The sequence below is a fragment of the Molothrus aeneus genome, chromosome 12 (genome assembly GCF_037042795.1).
Source record: "Molothrus aeneus isolate 106 chromosome 12, BPBGC_Maene_1.0, whole genome shotgun sequence".
Taxonomy (NCBI): Eukaryota; Metazoa; Chordata; class Aves; order Passeriformes; family Icteridae; genus Molothrus; species Molothrus aeneus.
In genome coordinates, this window is record NC_089657.1 from 17769299 (window position 1) to 17790254 (window position 20956).

Here is a 20956-nt window from a genome sequence, read left to right on the forward strand (position 1 = left end):
AATTCTGGTGTTGTTTCCTCTGCACAGAAAGACAGCCAGTAAAACCAAGAGTCTCTAATCCATAATAAGGGGACTTTTTTAAAAAAACGAAGATGTTTTGCAGGGGTAAAAAAGTCCTTGTCAGAGGACATATAAGCTGAAATTTCTTTTAATGGTTGTGAAAATAGTGGTGACTGATTGTGAAAGTCTGCTAAGATTGAAAATATTACAAATTTTGTGGCTTTTTGCCATGGCAATTCGTACTTATGGTTTTCTCTTAAACAACTTGAGCAGTTCTGAGCTTTTCTGTTTGTGGTTTTGGGTTTTTTGTGTGTGTGTGGTTTTTTTTCCCTAATCTATAATAAGGGAATTTTTCTTTTAAACCAAGACATTTTACAAAGGTGAAACCCCCTTGTCAGAGGAAATTTAAGCTGAAATATATCCTAATGTCTGTGAAAATAGTGGTGCCTGATGGGTATATTGAGATAAGGTGATTTTTGGGAAACACTAAGGCAGCATAATCATCTTTTGTGCTACTACACCAAGGAATAAAGTTGTTTTCTCCCATTTTCTTCTCTTTTTGTAGTATAGTGTGGAAAATGCCAATCATTTGTTTTTAAAATTTTAAAAGTTTAATGGTAATAAAATGGTTATAAAAATAGTAATATAATTAGAATAATAATAATTTGGACAATTTGGATTAGGACAATATGAAACAATAGAAACAAAGTGTTATGGACAGTCCAGGTACCTTTTTCTGGGCAAAATAAGCCCGAAAAAGGACCCACGTTAACAGAGGATTAACCCTTAAAAACAATAACCTGTTGCATATTCATACATCTCATCCATGCTGCATAAATTCCATTCAAACACAGGATTCTGTCTGGGCAGTGTCAGCTTCTTCCTCTGAATCCTGACAGTGTCTTCAGGGCTGATGGAGGCAGGAAGAAGTTCCTTTCTCCTGATAATGGAGTAATAAATTCTCTTTCTCTGAAAGATTTGTGTGTCCTGTGGCTGCTATCTCGCTGCAAGACCTTTCTTTAAAAAAAGTATCTTACATAGCATGGTTTCTATTTTAACATTATGTTATAACCTAAAACTATATTTACCACACTACTTGAGAAAATTAATACAGCATCACTTTCTAACATGACACATATAATATTCATTTTACTATTTGCAAAAAGCCAATCATAAAATAGGCATTTTTTTACATATAGGAAACCCCCAGCAGAGGGGAAGCAGCACAGTTGTCCTACTTTTGGCTGCTGGGACACGTTGGGAACACCTCCAGAGAGCAGGATGTGTTTTGGGGCAGCCAGGGAGGAGCTGGAGTGGGATGGAAGGAGCTGCAGCCCCCCTGCTCCTGCATCCTGGGCTCAGGGGGCAGCTCCAGGGGTGTTGGAGTCCAGGAAATCCCTCTGGCTGTGCTGGAGGGCTCAAACCCCTGCCAGGGGGCTCAGAGACCCTGGCACAGAGCCCAAGACCCCTGTGTCTTTGATTTTGACCCATAGAAAAAATTACCAACCTTTTATGAAGAATTACAAGCCATGAAAGTTTAAGTAGAATGATAGTTAGTTTGTCACAGGGTGAAAAGTGGAATCTTGGGGTTTTTAGAATAGGAACTTGGAGTCCCAAGATGGAAGAAATTGGGTGTGCCTTGTCCTTCTTTCTCCTTGGCCTCCATCTTTTAGGTGATGGTGGCACTTTTAGATTAGTTTAGAGTAGAAGCTCACTGTCTACCATAAGTGATGGGTATTGGAAAATAATTGTAATTAAATACACGTAGTTTTTAGTATAAAATACAACACCGCCCCTGAAGGCGGTCAGTGTGCCACAGACTGACCTGCTGAACAGACCTCAGTAGATCAACACAAGAATGTTGTAGATAACAGAAAACAACCTTGCAAACCAAACCAGAAGAATCCTGACTCCTCCTTCAGCTGCCGAGCTGAGAAAAGAAACTCTGACAAATCTCAGGGTCACCACAAAGAGAAGGGGCAGCTGCCCAGAGGGGATCATCCTGCCAGTGCCACCAGAGACGTCACCTGGGCCTGGCCAGGAGAGCCTGGCTTAGCCAGGCAGAGCTTTGCTGGAGCTGTGTGTGGGTGGCTTCCAGCTGGAGCCTGCAGAGCTGTCAGTGCTGCCTTTTAGTGACAATGGTGTGGGGGAAAGCTGTGCAGGAGAAGGCTCTGGAGCTGAGGAATGGTTTAAAATACTTCTCCTTCAGCCTGTGCTGAAAGAGCCCTGCTCTGCCTTTGGACAGGTTCTAATCACTGCTCTGTAAATTCCCTGGAGTGCTCCAGGCAATTCTTTTAGGACAGTCCTGCAGGAGATAGTTCGACACTACTCAAAATCCCAGTAACAAACCAATATTTTTTTCTAAACAGCCCTTGTAAGCATTTTTTGTAGGTCCATCCACTGAAGGTCAAAGGAATAGTTTAGGAATGGAGTCACCTGTCAACCCCCTGGAAGTTTTTTCACTCTCATTGTATTTGAATTTATTGAATTTACTCAATTTGAAAAAATGTCCTAATTGCTTTTGGATCAGAAGAATTCACCTTGAACCACTTCTGGATGTGCCATGGAAATAATTTCAGTATGTTATTTAATCAGAGAAAATTTAAATTGACCTTTTTTTTTTTAACTTGTGGAACTAACTGGACTATCCTGGCAAGATACCTTGCAATAGTTCAAGTTGTAATGTGTGTAATTGATAACAATTTGTAATGAATAATTAATGTGTGTTCTCATTATAAGTGATGGGCAAACCAGCCATCACAACTATATTGAAGTTAGTTTGGGAAAATGTTGGAAAGCATCTTTGCATAAATCACCTTGCCTGGCAGTGCTGTCACTGTACTTTGCTGATGCTTTGGAAGACCTTAATTCAGAAAATGAATGAATTTGCAGATAGAACTTTGTCAGAAAAGCAGTTTAACCCCAGCTGTGTGACCAGGGAGGTGTTAAACCCTCTCTCAGATCCAGGATGTTTGGATGCACTTGTACCCACCCCTGAAGGAAGGTATATGGATAAAATAAAAAGCAGAAGTGTCAAAGCTTTGTGGGAAATGCTGGGAATGCTGCTCATTCTCTGAATTCCCAGTGAGGTGCTCATGGTGGGGATCTGGCAAACTGCTGTAATCTGTGTTTTTAGAGCTCCTTTCCTGGGAGAGGCTGTTTAGCTGAGCTGCAGGTCAGCCCTCGGCAGGCCTTGCCCGTGGATGTGCCCTTTCCACTGCAGGATGCACACTCTGCTGCCCAGCAAAATGAGATGGGAGCATACCCAGAGCCTTTTTCTTCCTGGGCTTGACTCAGAGCAAACACACAGCTGTCTCTGGTGCTTCAGGGAGATTTCCTCTTGAATGAAGTTCTTTTCCTGCGTGCATCACCTGAGAGTGAAGGAGCAGAAAGAGGCACAAAAAGGAAAATTCCTGTTGTTTTTTAACACCTGCAAAAGCACCAGCACAAGCCCAAGTCCCTGCTGGCACAGTGGATGGCTGTGTGAGCTGAAACCTCTCTCTCTGCATTTCTGAGAAGGTTCACAGCCTCACTGCACACTCTGGGCTTAATTTAAGGCTGATTCATCTTTCTTACACCAAGCCTTGCAGCTCTGCAAGCTTTTGAGATGTGGCCAAGTTCAGCACCTAAGCTCACACTGAACTGTGGTGTTAAAGTCAGTGCAGTCCTTTTTACAAGAGGAATGCTGCAGGAATTTTCCTTCCTGTGCACACGGCAGCATTCCTTTGTTGCAGTGTCATAAATGTATTTACAGTGAACTGTAGCTAACCCAAATTTTCAATACATAATTTGTCTTTTCCTTGGGAGGGGACATGAGTGATGTATTGCTCAGCAAATCTTTGAAGCTTCTGAAGAAATGTACTTTGATCAGCATCATTCAGGGAGGGTAACTTCTTTCCCCCTCATTAATTCTCTCTTAAATGTGGATTTTAATGAAAAACCTTGAGAAATGCTTTTGGCTTTTTTTTAATTTTATTTTGCCTTCAGTGGGTCATTTATATTCTGCACAGACTAGAATAGTGCTGTGGGGGGAGCACTTAAATAGGGAGAAGATATTTGTCATCTGTCACACTCTGAAATTAAACTTTTGATATCGAGTTATTGCCTTAGAAATAACTTCAAGAAATTTACATGCAGAGAAAAGTACATGGTGGGGGAAGCTGTTGAACCAGTTATTGCATAACACTGTGTTAAATCCTCTGTCACTGAGCAGCCTTTAAAAATATTTCTTCATGAACAAATTAAAAAAATACATTCATACAATACACATTTCTATGACCACTTACATGGATTTTTTTTTTTAACAAAATCACAGAGAGGAGGCTGAGATTTCCAGAGCTGCTGCAGAGATTTCTAATTAGAAATTGATATCAAGTTTTGTTCGGTGCTTTGAAAATTCTTGTAGTGCATTTGCATTTATTAGGGAGAGAATGGGGCCATGTTCATTAGAAAGTTGAGGAATTAAAGCTCAGCAGTACCAGTGGCAAGTGGTGAGAGAAATATTTGCTATTTCATAATGGCTACAGTGGAAAGAGTATTTGGACTCTGGTGTGATTCTTCTGCTCTTTGGGAAGATGTTGAAGGGTTATAAATGAGTTGAAACAGCTTCTCCACAGGCTTGGGGTAATGGAACTGTTCCTGGCTGCTGAGTTTAAGGCCACTGAGTGAGAGTGATGGACTCTCCTTCCCAGAGCCAGTTTCATTCCAAAATGCTGCCTAAAAGCAGATACCTGTTGGTGCCTCTGCTCACTAAACCTGTCATCTACTGGGACAAGTGAGCAACTTGTATTTTGGGCTAAATCAAGTTCTTTGTTTGTGGGTTTGCTCATCCCCCAGGAGGAGCTTCTGCCTTGGAGGCACTGCTGTTCCTGAAGGAGGGCACACAAATCCCATTTCCTGGGGCTCTGCAGGGACAGCAGTGAGGGATCACTGCTGGGAATGCTGGAAAAGCAGCATGGTGTCAGCTCTCGACTCCTGCTCTCAGATCTACGAAAGGATGTGGTTTTCCCTAATAGCCCCCCCGTTTTTCAAACATGATTTATGTTTTCTCAGATTTTATAAGATGATTAGGTTTTGAATCAGTTTTTATGGGGTGTTTATTGCACAGCCCTAAAGTGTCCAAAAGTGTTATTGGATCCCTGAACTGATCTCTGGGAGAAAACATTCACACATATTGAATACAGCTGTAAAGCTCTGTAACATCACAGACTTATTATCTGAGGATTCTTCTGGCCCAGATCATCTCCTAGAATCAGAAAGCCAAATTATTAAAGGAATTGGCAATAACTGCAGTTTATGAAGAGCTGGTAAATACAAACCGTGAAGGAGTTTGCAGATAAGCTGAGTCATAATTGTATCATGGTCTTTGATAGTCAAGTTCTGCTACAAATCCAGCCCCATTTGTTAGAAATAAAGGGAATATTTAGAAAATATATGGCTAATATGACTGAGGGAAAGCTATTACTGTGCCTTTTGAGCCACTGCATTTTCTTATAACCAAAACAATTTCGGAAGAACAAAAGTCTCATCTGCTGGGATATGAGCAGTGTGCAGGCAAATGAAGGCTGGACATCACCCAGAGTCTTTTGAAGCACACAGCTTTGATTCCAGCACTTAAATCCCTGTTTCATTATTTATTTTGGGGCTGAATACCTCTGGGGAACAAAATGTTTATTGTCTGATAGACCCTTACATGTTTTTGGTTTTTTTTTTTCCCCTGTTATAAATCTATAATAGATGGCCTTAGGATAAAATAGATGCACCAGTACATCTTAAGCCACTAACCACACCAAAGACAGTGCAGATCAACATCTAAATCACACTGTACCTAAATTTGTCTGGATCTATTGTATGATTTTGGTAGAGTTGCTCATTAATGTATTTTATGTTAAATTAACATACAGAATAGTCTTTGTATTAAATACTTGAGGACTGAAGTCACTGAAGTTTCTTAGGTGATGAATACCTTTTTTTATCATCCAAACTCTGCACTTCTGAAATAAAGACAAGGTAAAGAAATACAAAAAGAGGGGAAATCCCACCCAACAGAAAACCCCAAGCCAAAACCCAATCCCAAAATTTTTTTTGCCCCTTTTCTCCATCAGAGTAACAGTTTCATTGACCAAAGCTCCCCAGAGCAAGTCCCCAGCACATTGGGATGTGTCAGTCAGGACTCCTGTGGGACAGAGGCCCTGCTGGGACGTTGCACAGGATGCTTTTACCTGCAGCTCTGCTGTTCCCTTGTTCCCACCAGCCCAGCCATTGGTGGAGGGAGGGCATCAGTCACCTCAGTCTGCAAACAGAACACATGGGATGGTTTTAAATAACCATCCAGAACTTCCATCACCAAGCAGAAAAGCTGTGTTGTCTGTTTGGTGCCTACAACCCTCTTCTAGCTCCAAGAGTGACTCAAGGTGCCTGGGATGTCACTTTTATTTTAATGTCAGTAGGTTTGATAAAAGGTTTGCATGTTCCAAAATCTGAGTGCTGTGAGTGTTCTCAGCTCCCCTTTCCAGTGAGGGCTTGACTGAGAGTCAAAAGAACCCTTCAGAAGAGCATCTTTTGGTAGAGCACAGGAAGCCATCCCTTGCTGATTTTCAGCTCTCCACCCGATGAGAGCTGACAGAGGATGTGGCACAGCCCCTGAGAGGCTTTGCTGCCTTTCTGTCTGACAAAAAGAGCTGCCACAGTGGCTGTCAGGTTTGTTTTGTTGTGCTGTAATTACAGATTCTGAGATCCTGGGCAACTATAGGGAGAATGAGATGCATTTCACACTGGGAGCTAAACTTGGACTGATGCTGCCCTTATGAAAGGTGGGAGCAGTTGAAGGTGTGGCAGCGGTGTGTGCCACTACTGCAGGGGGCTTTAGGGGAAGACAAAGCCCTCAAAATGACCATTTAATTTAAAAACAATGATTTCTCCTCCTTCCATGCATCGTTTGTGATGCGTTTTCCAAGTATCGCTGTGGTTTCTCTCCTGTCGTCCTGTCTCTCGCTTTCAACCCTTGTGACTTCATTTCTCCACCAGCTTGAATTGCAGCTGGGCAGTTCATGTTGGGCTTTTTGCTAATGCCACACTCATTCCATCTTCAAACATGAGTAAACTTTGTCCTGGGAAGCCAGGGCCAAGTGGAGCAGGGTTTTGAGGTCTCTTGCACTGCACAGGATGGAAGCATGGCCAGCAGGATGCTTTTCCTCCTGGAGATGTCCTAACACAGCTGACTTTTATTTATACCTGCTCCACCCAAAGCTCTGCCACCTTTTATATTAACAAAAGTGCTATGCTTGATGCAAAATCTCCAGCCTTGCTCATTTTAATAAATTCAATTTGTTTTGTTTATCTTAAGAAATGGTACTGTACAGCAGCAGCATTTGAGGACATTTAGAAAATAGAAAGAAATTCAGTGGTGATGCAGTGAACGTGTTTCTGGAATTTGTTGCAAATTGAAAAACACAGCAAAACTGACCAAGCTACAGTTTTAATTTCAGTGTCATGCCAAATACATTATGCTCACTAAAATTTAACAAAATCATACAGAACTTATGGTGATCATTCTCAATATTTATATAAATGTGTGTTGATGAACAATATATTTTTCAGCTATACCCTCATGAGTTTGTGCATCAGGATAAGAATCTCTCACTCCAGCCTTTGCAAATCCCATCTTAGGCATCTTTTGTGAGCAGAATAGTTTGGGTTGGAAGGGACCTTTAAGACCATCCAGTTCCAGCCCCCTTCCATGGGCAGGGACACCTTCTTTGTCCACTGGCTGAAAAGGTGCAAATCAAATAAAGGAAATAATGGAAAATCTTAACTATCCAACTGCAAGGGTGCACATACTGAGTAGTGGAAAATCCTGCAAGTGGAAAAGCTCTTTTTAGGTGTTGGAATAATTGTACGTTGCTCGAAACACGCCTAGAACAGTTTAAACAGTTATTAAAGAGTGTTGCCAGATTTTATCACTGCAGTCATGCATATAGATCAGTGATCCCTGAGCAGCACTGTGAAATGTGTGAATGAGGTGCACTTGCTAAAAATAACCCTACTGAGTGCTGCTCCTAATTGCCACAGAATCCTGGGGAAATGATCCCATTTCAGCAGCACAAAATTGACTTAAAATGTTTGACTGCAGCATTACCAGTGAATTCTCAAGAGATGATAAAATATTTGCTAGACCTTGGTCATCAGCATTTAAAAAATGGAGCAAACAAGCACCATCAGATTCTACTTGGAGCTGTTGTAATTCTGTTCTTGTGTCACTTTTGGTTCTGGTTGTGTGAAAACACCTGGCAGGGCTGCAGCTCTGGGCTGGGAGAGGCTGGAACTGCTCTGCCTTACCTTGTAAGCCAGATATAAAGAAAAGTATCTGTCCAGCAGCCCCAAATATAAAGAAAAGTAGTTGTTAATTTGTTTTTAAAGTAAATAAAAAGTTCTCAGGATGTTTGACAGCAGCTGAGCATCCCAGAGCTGACTGACAGACAGAGAAACGATCCTTTTGTTTCCCTCCCCATTTAGAAGTTTCTTTTAATACTTAAGCAAGTTTCCCCCATGCCCTTGTACCCCAGAGAGAATCTGTTTTCCTTTTCATAGGAAATGGGTTTGTTGATGAGGAGCCAACCATTGCCACCTGTGTGACTCTTCCAGATTTCTGGATATTGGAGAAATGGGAACTCATCTATTTTGTTATAATTTTGTTACATATTTTTGTTATGATTCCATCTTCACTCTGGGAAGGTGAAACCTTTCCCTCATCAAAACCAGTCTTAAAAATCACTGAGATTCTTTTCTTTCTAGCAAATTCTTTGATTATCCATTTCTTTATGGTTATTCATATTTTAGGCAGCTGCAGCAAATGACAGATTTGCAGGCACACTGAATTTCTGCAGCAAGGGTTTAAGCTATTTAGGGAAATGAATGAAGCACAAAGGTTTTTATTTAACTATAAATTTTGTATGACTTTAATTTTTTTTCATGAGTGACTGGCTTTCTTACATCAAACTCCTTCACAGGGAATTTTACAGCAATAGGCAGTACCTTTGACAACTATAATTTTCTAAAACTCTGGGAAAGCCAGATGAAAGAATAAATAAATATTGATCTGGCTGGGGTTTAAGTAATCCCTGATTAAAGTAAAAATGCATTTTAAAAGTAGCATTGATTACTCCTGGACTCCAGTTTTGTTATCCTTCCCAGGCTGAAAATGTTGAATCTTTACAGAGTCAGAGAAATATATTGAGAATACCAATGAGACATTTATTTTAATTTATCACCCCAGTGTTTGAGCACTTTTATGTGATCCTCTGAATTTATACACAAATTCAATCTCACAAAATTGGGACAACTTTACTGCAAAGGGAGGCAGAAGGTTTAAGGACACACCTGTGCTGCTGGGCACAAACAGTTTTTACAACTTAGGCCTCCAAGGCTACATGTTAGAACTGGATTTAGCCAGGACAGAGCCAAGTATTCCCATCCCTGCCTGCATCCAGCCCTGCTGGGAGTCCCCTTCTCACTCATTTAATTCTCTTTGTACCATTTCCATCCCCTCTGGCAGAGATGTTCTGACTTGCTGTACTCCAAAGCCTTTGGGTATTTGGGTATTTCCCCCTGCTGTGTCTCCTTGTTTGCTGTTTGATTCCTGGTCACCTGCTGATTTTTGGGACTGGTATCCAGTAGAGGGATTGCATTGCCAGCTCCTGGACAAGGTGGACTTGCTGTTTGCTCAGCTCCAGCATTGTGTGTGCAATTCAGAGTGAGAGAGCTCTGGTTTTTAGCTGTTTTCATGTATTCCCACAATGGGGAATCTCTGGGATAAATGTGCTAAAGAGATGTTGGTAGCCCAGGTGGTGGAACAAGATGTTTGGCTTGGAACTCCTGCAAGCACTTCTGTCAGCTTAGGATGGCAGAGAGGTATTTTTATCACTTGTAGTGCTTACATGGCACTTCAATCAAGTGGGTTAGGCTTGGTTTGGTTGTTTTTTGGCCAGATTTCAATTCAATTCATGATGTGTCACCTCCCTAAGTCAGCTTTGGCTCCCAAAGAAGTCGTGTTGTCCTTTTAATTTCTGACCGAGCAGTTGTGCAGCAGAACCCAGAGACCCTGGGAATTCCTTTTTGGCTCTTAATAGCACAAGGTCCATTCTGTTTGTGCATCCCTCTGATGCTCTGGAGTGCTTTGAGGGGTTAGGAGAGAAATTGCTGTTGACTCCCTGTGTCCTGAAGCTCTGGGAGGGCTGGCACTGCTGTGTTCCTGCAGCACTCTGCTGGTTTAGGAGGGAGACATTCCCTGAGCAGCACCAGGGGCTCTGCTGAGCTGATTGCTTGGCAAGTTGTGTCTTGACAAATGTGCTTCACACAGGATTCTGTCTCTGCTGATGTGAAATCACCCCCAGAAGGGCTTGAAATAGAATCTTTGCTGAAAATTTTGTCCTGGCATTAGGTTTGTGACACCTGCAAGTTTGTCCTGATGTAATTCTTGGAAGAGATGTTTGTTTTCATCTCCAACAGGAAGGGAGGAAAACTTTCATGTGCCCTGATTCATGCTTGTATTTATTTAGTAAACATTTTCCCCTCAAGATTTTGATTCTGAGAAAAATTGAGGTTATCAGTTTTGTTGAATGCTTGTAGACCTGAATGCTAGTACAAAACAATTATAAGTAGTAACCAGCATGATAGCTTTTGTGGGCATTGTTAGTTGGATTTTTCTGGAATTAGGCAATATTAAATGCTTCAGTTCTATTGGAAGGCGTGTAATATTTTCTTTTTTTGAAGGTGTGTTATACTTCATTTTTTTTAAGAGTCACTTTTAAATTTTCTGTTATGAAATAACACAAAAGAGATTACCTTAATTTTATTAATTGTGCAACAAACACATTTGGATTTAAATAAAACCAGCTGCTTTTCAATGATTGAACTGCCTTTTTCTTTGATTTCATATTCATTATACCCATAATAATTTAAATTTCCAAAGCATAAACAGTTTTTTTTCTTTGTTTTTATCAGGTCTTGCATGCTGTGACACAAAGATCTCCTCGCCTGGTGTGCTATGGTCATGGTGAGCCTGATCTCCTCCTGTTGTCCATGTTGTCATTCCAGGGATTATTATATCAAAGGGGTATCATGTTATTTTAGCAACCAATCATTGGAAATCATCATAAACACATGGAAATGAGTTTAGTATTTGTTTTTTTGCTGAATTAGTGACAAATCTCCAGCTTTCTACAACATCCGGTGCAAAATGAGTTTTAAGAACCTGTGAAGGATCTGATAATGACCTCAAAGTTCCAGTGGTCACGGTCAAAATTGCAGATAAGGCAGGATGGGGCCAATTTTGTAGTTGCAAGTAATCAGTGACATCAGAATTCCTGCAGATCTCTCCATGAGGAGATCTGCAAACAGCAACACCCCAGGCCCAGCCTGGGTCCAGTGAATCCCATTTTGTCCTGGTTCCAAACCCTCAGGCTCTTTAGCTATGCTAAGGGATTCTCTGTGGCTGCCAACTTTTTGGCACTTCTTAAAAAAAACTCAGTTAAATATATTCCATAAACTCATTTTGTATAGGCAAAAGAAGCCCCTGTGCTGCTCCTCAGCAGCACATGTTCCTTCTCTTTCCCTTCTCCTCCAAATATTAGCAAATTGCCCCTTTTATAATGATATGAAAATAAACCAGCTTTTGGGGATTAGGCCTCACATTTATCAAACAGTTTCCTACTGTGTTCTGCTTTCTTTCTTTTTTTTTTTTTTTTTTTGAGGGGTTAGGTAGCAAACACCTTCTGTGTTTCTGGGTTTACTGATACATATTTTTAAATTGATTATTTTCCCCTCATGCTTTTAACTGGAAGTAAGTGATCCTCATGTGGCTCCAGTGTTCTTTTCTTCTTTTTTTCTCCATTTAATTTTTTTTACCTCACATATGTCTCAGGATGTTTGAGCTGCTTGAGGACCTTCACCTCTGAGAGCATAAGTTAATAAACAGCTTTCCCTTGCTGATGGGATTGGGGATGGCAGAGGAGTGGCCAAGGGACACAGATTTTTAATCTCCTTCCCCAGTTCACCTCAGCTGAGTCCTCCATTGGGATCTGCCTCATGAGGCTGCTGGGGTAATCAATGGCCACGTTCAGCTGAGCTTCCTGGTGTTTCTGAGAGCCATCAATGGGTGCTGTGGCTGCCTGGAGGAGGTGTTCCATCCTGGGACGTTCATTGGGGTGTCAACAACCATCCCCAGCTCCCAGGGGAATCCTTTCCCCTGCTGAGGGGCCCTGGGCAGCTTTGGGTGCAAGGACAAGCCCTTGCTCAGTTGCACATCATTAACATGGGGAATTTAGGGTTTTTGAATAGCTGAGTAATGTGATGAAGTAGAAGTTGTTTATTGTTTACATTATGCACATATTTCTAGATTCTACAAACCATTAAGTGCACACTTTTTGATTGGTGCTTTTGTCTTTTTTACTCATTTTCTGCCTGCATTTCTCAGAGTAATGATTGGTTACAGCCCAGGTGTTTCACAGTCCTCTGTTATCTAGTTCTTTCTTGGCATTCAGTTTCTCAGCCTCTTTCTTAATTTAGTACAATTTATGTTCTAATAGCCTTGATGAATTCTTGAGGCTTTGATAACAAACTTAGAAGCAGGCTGGCTGGTGCACACTGTGGCCTAACCCTTGCAAATACATTGCAACTCATCACATTTAATTACTCAGTGCTCTGCAAAGGGAGATGATGCAAGAACAAAAGCTCAACATCTGTCAGGGCTTTTAATGCCAACATTTTTTTTTCTGGTGTTGTTTTCTCTACTTTTCTGACATTCCAGCAGCTTTTCCATGTAATGCATGACTCTTTTCCCCACATTGTGCTGTCCATGGTGATATTTGGAGCAGCTCTGCAGGTGCTTGCTGGAGGTTTGGGAAGGCTGTGAGGATCCAGAACTGACTCTGAATTTAATTAATCTGGGAGCCCCAGAGAGACAGTTAATGGCTCCATCAATAACTTCCTCATATTCTCAGGTTTAAAATATTGGACCAGTATTTTGAGGTAGGTTAGGAGTGTCCTTCATTTTGGGGTCCCCTGTAAGCTCTGCAGATGCTCTCTGAAGCACAACTTACTCATTTTCCTTCCCTCAGTTACTGCAGAAGGCCCCAAGCTTGGCATTGCTTGGCTAAAATATTTTTTACAACAAATACAATAAACCATTGGCATCTCAAGGGCTTACAGTTAAATTTTACTAATGCAAATTGCTTTTGAGTCAGGCAAGTCTAACAGTGTTGTTGTTTATCTTTTAAAAATACATTTTATCAAGGCTAGCATGAACCCCCAGATGAATTGAACTGTAACTTTTTCTGATTTTGATGGAAAAAATAATTTTATGATGTTTAAATCTTTCTGTAATGATGTTGAGAGGGAGAAAATTATGATTAAAACAGAGTATTAAAAATTCTGCCCACAAAATAATTTGTGAAAAGGAATTGCAAATCCAGTGGCAAGGAATCTTTATAGCCAGATAAAACTGCTTGGGGCTTCCTTTTGTTTCTAATTTATATTCACAATAATGAATGAGAATAAAGTAGCAATCAGAGACATCAATTAAAACAATCAATACAGTTGGTTTTAAATCAGTTACCAGTCCATACTTTTGAAAATACTGCAGCCCAGGCTTTGTGATTGGATTCTATTGGCAGAGTGTGAAGAACTGGTGCAAATAGAAATGGTTTTTCAGGGAATCAAGGATAAGCCACACATCTACACCATAAACACCCAGGTAATCTTTTATTATCTGACATATACTCACTCTAGGTGAGGGTGAACTTTTGAATAGTTTAATCAGGTTGCAATTGGCACTTTCCTTGTGCAGTCCCTGGTTTCTTTGGGGATCCCATGGCACCCTGAAGTGGAGCTGGCACTATTCCCCTCCTGGTGTGGGGCTGATCTGATCAATGTGGGGACTGTGATGACTTTGACTCGTTTGTCATCTTTTGTCTGCTGTAAATTGTTGTTAGGTTTTTCTTGTAGAATGCAGTTTATGTTGCTGAATACAGAGGGAATAAAGCATTGAGGCAGAGTGGTTCCTCTCCTGCATATTCCCCTTGCTGTGCCCTTTCCTTGGCTTCTTGTGGCAGGATGGGCTCAGAACTGACCTTTAAAGAAATACTGAGTATAAATAGGAGTTGTTGAACTTCTGCAGAGATGGGCTTTGGATTGCAGGTGTTCATAATTAGATTAATTTACAGAGTAGATCAAGCCAATGAAGGAGGCATGGAAAACTGATGGAGGGCTTATCAAATTAGCTAAGTAGAGCAATTAATCAGACAGGCCTTAACTGTTTGGTTTCTATTTTTTGGTTATCAGCTGGAGCAGTTTGCTTTCAGCTTGCCTTAAAGAAGACACTGAGTGCAAGGCTGTGCTTGGGGAGACCCTTCCCTCCTTGTGTCCTTGTCCCCCCTGTGTCAGTAGGGTGGCACCACTCAGGGATCCACTGGCATTCCCAAAGCACAGAGCAGCCTCCTGTCAACCAAATAATTATCAAAAAAGGGTTTAGCATTCTCTGTGAAAATACCAGCAAAAAAAGCACCAACAGTGGGCATGAGATTTTATCTAACCAGTAACTTGTGAGTGAAAGGGATCAATAGGCAGCTCCTCAGCAACTTCTGGCTGCAGTGTGGTAACAATTATCTTAAAGGTATTTAAAAGCACCTTAGAATGATGATTCTAACAAGTTGTTTTTATTCTAATTGAGTTCATCCAGTTTGGGGAGCATTATGCATATTGACACTTGCTTTTTTTGTTTTTCTGACTCCATTTGTAAATGATTTGGTATTTTTAGATGGACTTTTCCTGCCTTTCACTGCAGGAATAAAAAGAGGGTTCCATAAGATTTTCCCAAGAGTACTTTTCCTCGTTTCATTTCACAATGAACCTCTCTGGTAGCTGTCAGATTTGGCCCTGAGGCCCCAGAACGTTGACATGGAATGGGGGGCAGAGATCTCTCTCCAGACATGACCCTCCCACTTCCCTTTTCCTTCATTTCAAGAGGTCAAATAATTTCTTTTCCCACGTCCACAATGAGTCCTAAAGCACATCAGAAAATGGGGAAGAATGGAAATTAGCTCTTCTTCCTCCAAAGCTGAAGAAAGATGATCTGATGAGAACAAGACCTTCCTTCAGATCTCCCTAAATGCTGAACTGCCTCTTGTGTAGAGGTTAAATATAGGTTTAAGATCATTCCTTGTGCCTTCCTTTAAAAAATACCCAATGAACATTCTGGCACATCAGCTTTGGGCATTTATATTTAGGAATCTTATCACAACCTAAAATGCTGCTGTAAAAGTGGCTTCTCCTCTCTGTAAGTCCTCTGCCATTTTATCTTAAATATCCAGAAATGAAAATCTTAACCAGGGTTATCAACTTGGGTCAAGTTTTGAAATCCCTTTTAAACATTTTGAGTGATATTTTCATTGCCCTTAACACTGAATACTTCAAACCCCAAAATGTCTTGTGCTTAAGAGTTCTTTTGAAAACTGCAGAATCCTTGAACAGCTGAAGATTAAGAGGAGTTTTTTTGGTGACTATTTCAGAATTTTTTTATAAATTGATCATCATGTTTGCCTTAGGAAGATAAAGGATAGATCTAAAGGCTGATGCCTGAGATGTGTAAGCTGCATTTTCTTTTATATCTCTGGAAAAGTAGTCTCTGATTTTTCTGATGAATTTCTGTCTCTTGCCTTGCTTTTTGAATCACTGAAAATAAGACACAGCTTCTGTTTTAACCAATATGGGAAACTGCTAAAAAGCCTGTAAATAGGAGTAATTAACACCCACCTCCAACAGTTCCTTTTTCTGCTAATTTAAATACAGGATTTCTAGGTCTAAAAGCATGTGAAGATAGTTCAGACAACATATATGTGCTTTCAGCGTGATTGAATCCAATCAGTTCTTCCTTGGGAAGGCTGCAGGGCTGTGCTAAACGTGATCTAAATTACTCTGGTAGTGATACAAACCCAGGAAGGATCTCATGTGTTTATTTGGAGCCTGTGAAGCAGCCAAGATACCTGGATGTGACTGATAAATGGATCAATAGAGAGGGAGGAAGGATGGATGGGTTGTAAAGCTAAGCATTGCTCCTGAAGAGCTTGTTCTTGTTCAAAACCCTGAAGTGCAAACTCAAGGAGGGTATTTTGCTTTGTGGAGGCTTGAATTAGTTGGTTCTTTTATCAGTGTGTCAAACATTATCTGACTGTTTCTCTCCTAAAATGCAGTCTTTGTGGGAAAGCGTTTCTTGTGGTGCTGGTATCAAGGTTTAAACCCACTAATAAGACATGCTCTTAGTTAATAAACCATGAATACTGGTGTGCTGTAAGCTCTGTTTGTGCATTCACAGTCTGGGGGGGCTCAGTTCACTGCCCCACTCTGTGACAAAGCAGCTGCATTTCCCACTGTGAGGGTGGAGCAACTCCCACAGCTCTGGGGCTGCACACATCAGGAGCCCTGACAGCCCAGCTCAACACCTGATGGGAAATGTCCCTGAGAAGTGAGGACACGAGCTCAGAGGTGTCTGTTACATGTTTGTGATGGTTTCACTCCTGGTGGCATCAGCACTTACAGCTCTGATCCACGGGAGCACCGAGCTGTGCTGGGTGAGATCAGAGCAGAAGCAGCTCCCAGCAGGATTTTGGGAGGAGCAGAGCTCTCTGATGGAGCTGGGCTGTGCTGGTGCAGGTCTGGCCACAGGGGCTGGTGCCTCTTGCAGGTCAGAGAGGCTCTGTCAGCTCAGAAAGCTCCAATTATCTCCTCCTCAGAATTCCTCCCTGTGGGGGAATCAGAGGGGTCTCCTGCCTGTGATCCAACACAAGGCTGCTTTGGACAACAGGCAGCTCTCAGCATGGCTGAGTGCTCTGGAACTGTTGGATTTCTCCAGTTCTTCCCCCTGGACATCTGAGGCAGCTCCCTGACTGCTATTCCACAGGGTCCTGTAGCTTTCTCGTTGATGCAGAAGGAGCCTGGTCATGAATTTGAAAGCACTTCTGCCCTTTGAATTTTTTTTTCCCAATGATGTAATAAAATGTTTAAAATATCAGCTTGAAGGAAAGACTTGAGAGCCATAGGAATAGGGAGAGAAATAATATTGTGCAGTAATAATTACATTTATGATGTTCTTTTCATTTCATTGACTCTCTGTCTATGTTCCACTGGTGGCAATGTTATTCTACCACTCCAAGCAGTAAAGCTGGAATAGGGGTGGTACATTAATGGCATTCAGGAGTTATAATCCTTCTGTCTCATTTCCCACAGCACATAAGCCATTATTTGCAATTTTGTTTAATGCTTATAGTGTAAGTTTGGTATAACTGTTTATTATCCCAGTTTTCACAATATTTGTGTATCATACAAAGGATGTATGATTTTGCTCAGGATGCTTACTCAAGGTCATTGTTGGCTTTGGTTTGGTAGCTGGGTTTTTTTCTTCTCCATTATTTTTCTTTGAGAACCTTGATGTGCTGTAGTCAGTAAAAAGAAGGTAGAATAAAATCCCATTTTTTAATGGTCTGAGTGAGTTTCATGGCATGAATACATCTATTTTAAGTTTTTTTCAAACTTACTGTTTTCTATCAAGTAAGAATGCTTTTACATTTGCCTAAGCACTGCATCAATATTTCCAGCAAAATAATTCTTTTCCTCAAATTTCCTATTTCATAAAATACAGCCTCTTTGAACTCCACAGACCTCACCATCTGTTACTCAATTTTCACTCCATAAAATTTTGCTGACATCTGTTTAATCAAATATATTTTTATAGTCATGGAGAAATTTAGTTCAAACTTGGTATTATCCTGTTTCTATATGCCAAACAGAAAATATGAAAATAATGAACAGGAACTTATGGGAGAGGAGAGGGAAACATTAAAGTGGAGTCTGTAACTACTTAAAGCACCTTTCAGACCTGGAAGTGGCATCCCTGATGGTTCTGTCTCCTCAGGCTGTGGAGCTCGGGGTTCCCTCAGCTGCTGCTTTCTCCATCGTTCCCTCAGCTCCTGCTTTCTCCAGCGTTCCCTCAGCTCCTGCTTTCTCCAGCCTTCCCTCAGCTCCTGCTTTCTCCAGCTTGGCCAAACCTGGCTGTTCCCCATGGCAGCAGGGTTTTGGAGCAGCTGTTGGGCTAGGCTTTGGAAAGCCAGGACTAAGCTGACCCAGTTTTACCAGCCTGCCTTCATTCCATGCCCATCCTTGTGCTTTTTTCCTTTTCCCTCCATGCCAGGGAGGTCGCTCACTCCCCCAGGAGCTGTGGGGGCTCCTCTCCTGAGCAGGCAGGACACCCTGTAGGGAATTGAGGCAGTCACACGGGGAGGGGAGGCAGATGCTCCTCTTGGATCCATCCCCATGGGTTCTCTAGGGGTTTTGCTCTCTGGATTCATTGCTTTCCCATCAAATATTGTCATGCTGGGGTTTGTGGGTGCTGCCACCACCTCTGGAGGGGATGTTGTGGTTGTTGTTAGTGAGCCCTTCCTTTCAGGCTGGTTTTCCAAAGAAAATGAGGCATCTGCAGTTCCTGGCTGTCGATCTGTTGATTTGGTTTTCTGTCAGGTTTGATTAGGAGATTTCCATCAGGATTGTGCTTTGACAGACCCTTCCCATCTCCCATATGGCATTCAAAATAAACATCTGTTTAAAACAATAATTTGTAATGTTTGATAACCAAATAGCAGTCTTTGTTCCTGTTGGTTTTGTCAATTCTCTTGGTTTGTTAAGGTACAATATGTTGTACCATGTATTCTGGATTTTGGAGAAGTTGCTGTTGTGGCTCTTCTCTTGTTTATTTTCTCTGTTGCTATTGGAGTTGGTGTTTAGACAACTTCCAGAATGATGGAGCTGTTTACTGCAGATTCATATTGTTTTGCTTGGAAACCAAATTGATATTTACAACTGAGTAATAAATTTAGAATATTGGTTTTTAATTGAATCTGCAGCAGAATATGCTGATTAACTTGAATTTAATGACGAAGAGCAATGCTCTTTGAATTTTTCATGGAAATCCCATTATCTGCACATGTAGTATTTATTAAATTGAAATTATCTCATATTTTAAAATACTATTTTGTTCCCTTTCACAAAGAAGAAAGTCAAATTGTTATTGTTGATTTTACTGATTAGGTGGACAAAATCAATTGAGATGAAACATGAGTATAATTTTGTAATACTTAGAGCCCTTCCTTAATTCATTATCCTCCATGACACTATTTATCTACCTTGAAGTTTTCTTTATTCAGGGTCATTTATTAAGGTATGCTTGAAAGAAAAACATCTGGAAGCATTCTTTGATTTGTTTAAAACCTTCAGTTTATTTGGAAGGAAAACTTCTCAGCTGGTCTTTCCAAAGCCTTGAGAGCAAAGCGAAAGCAAAGCTGAGATGCCAATGTTTATTTCTTCGTGGTTTTCTGACAGCAGATTACAAGGGGGGAGTTTGTTTTCTGGCCATTTTGCAGATTGTTTATGGTAATGAACATGCTGTATAAGTTTAAACTCAAAGCAGAAGAGGTTTTGGCTGGATGTTAAAATTTAAACATGCTCTTTGTTTTGTGGCCGATAAAATTAGATTGTGCTTGTATTTGCTTATAATGAGATCAGCAGGCTAAAGAAAAGCAGCCTCTCTCTCAGCATGATCTATGCATGCTGCTCCTTCAGAAAGTATCAGCAGAGGGAACTGGATTGATTTTGGGTGCTGGTGTTGCTGTGAGGGTTTGGGAGGAAATGCAAACCCTGCAGTGCAGCAGTGCTTTTCAGCCTCCCATGAGTGTCTGTGTGTGGGATCACCTGGCAGCCCCACCCAGGCTCTGCTGCATGTCAGGGACACAATTTTTAATTTTTTTTCCCCCTCAACCTTATCTTTTGCTGATATTTAGAACCAAACAAATTAAACTGAACCATGACAGGAAAATCTGCTGGCATCAGGTACAAACTCAGGCTTCCCACTGACAAAGAAGCAGAGGAATAGCATTTCCTGAGGTCTCACTCCTGTCCCCAGCACAGGCACTTGGGAGGGTCCTGAAATGTCTCTCCAGTGGCCGAATCTGTGGGTGCAGGAGTGATTCCTGAGGTGCAGCTGATCACTCTCCCCTGAGCAGATTCCTGCTTCTGCTGGAGTCACAGAGGCAGAGCTGGGATGTGCTGCATTGCAGGTGCAGGAATTCGGCTCTGCTCTCCTCTAAGCCCAGCTCACCCCAATTCTCCCCTTGTTCTGCTCTACTCCACTTGCTCTACCCTCATTCCAGTTCTTCTATTCTGCTTAAGATCACAAAGAAATCTTGGAGTTAGATGTAACATGCTGATAACCTTATACCTGGGGCAGGAGAAAATGGAGTAGGAGTCACAAGGAAAAGCAGCTGATTTGGGGATTTTGGGGATTTTTTTTGGTTTTTTTGTGTGTTTTTTTTTTTTTTTTTTCTGGTTTGACAATAAAAGAAGCTGTCCTGTAGAAAATTTAGAGTCAGGTAGTGCAGCAATCCATAGGTAGGAGAAGTCCAAGCAGGACACGGAGCCCCTGGCACCATCCCTTGTCTGGGTGACATGCAGTGGGACCAGATGTTCAATCAGTGTTCCATGGTGAAGCTTTTCAAAGTTATTTTAAGACAAGGCTGCTGGTACAGAGGACTTTTTGATGTGGTTTGAGGTGGTGATACATGGAATGTCACCAATTCTTGCATTTCCAAAATGCCAGCTGAGCAGCATAAGCAGATAAGGCAAAGCAGGATATTTCAATAATAAACACTTAGATTTATTTTAGGGTAGTTTGAAGGAGATGGCAAACAAGCAGAAGGAACACCACGATCCAGCAATCCTGAGTGTAAAAACTTTTAGCTTAGAAAGATAAATTCCCATTTCCTTAAGAATACAGGCTATCACAATGAGAGGATAAGATATATGATGAATTAAAGCCTAATTAGAAATTAGAAATAAAGTGGGGGAATTAAATGGCCTA

General features: G+C 41.3%; 1 protein-coding gene across 1 annotated transcript in view; it reads left to right on the forward strand.

Moving 5' to 3' along the window:
* Window positions 1-11001: 11001 nt before the first annotated feature.
* ATP2B2 (ATPase plasma membrane Ca2+ transporting 2) overlaps window positions 11002-20956 on the forward strand; it is a 301755-nt gene continuing 291800 nt past the window's right edge. The window contains exon 1 of the mRNA XM_066558014.1: window positions 11002-11053. The gene's annotated coding sequence lies outside the window, so the exon portion shown is untranslated. The remainder of the gene's footprint in view (window positions 11054-20956) is intronic.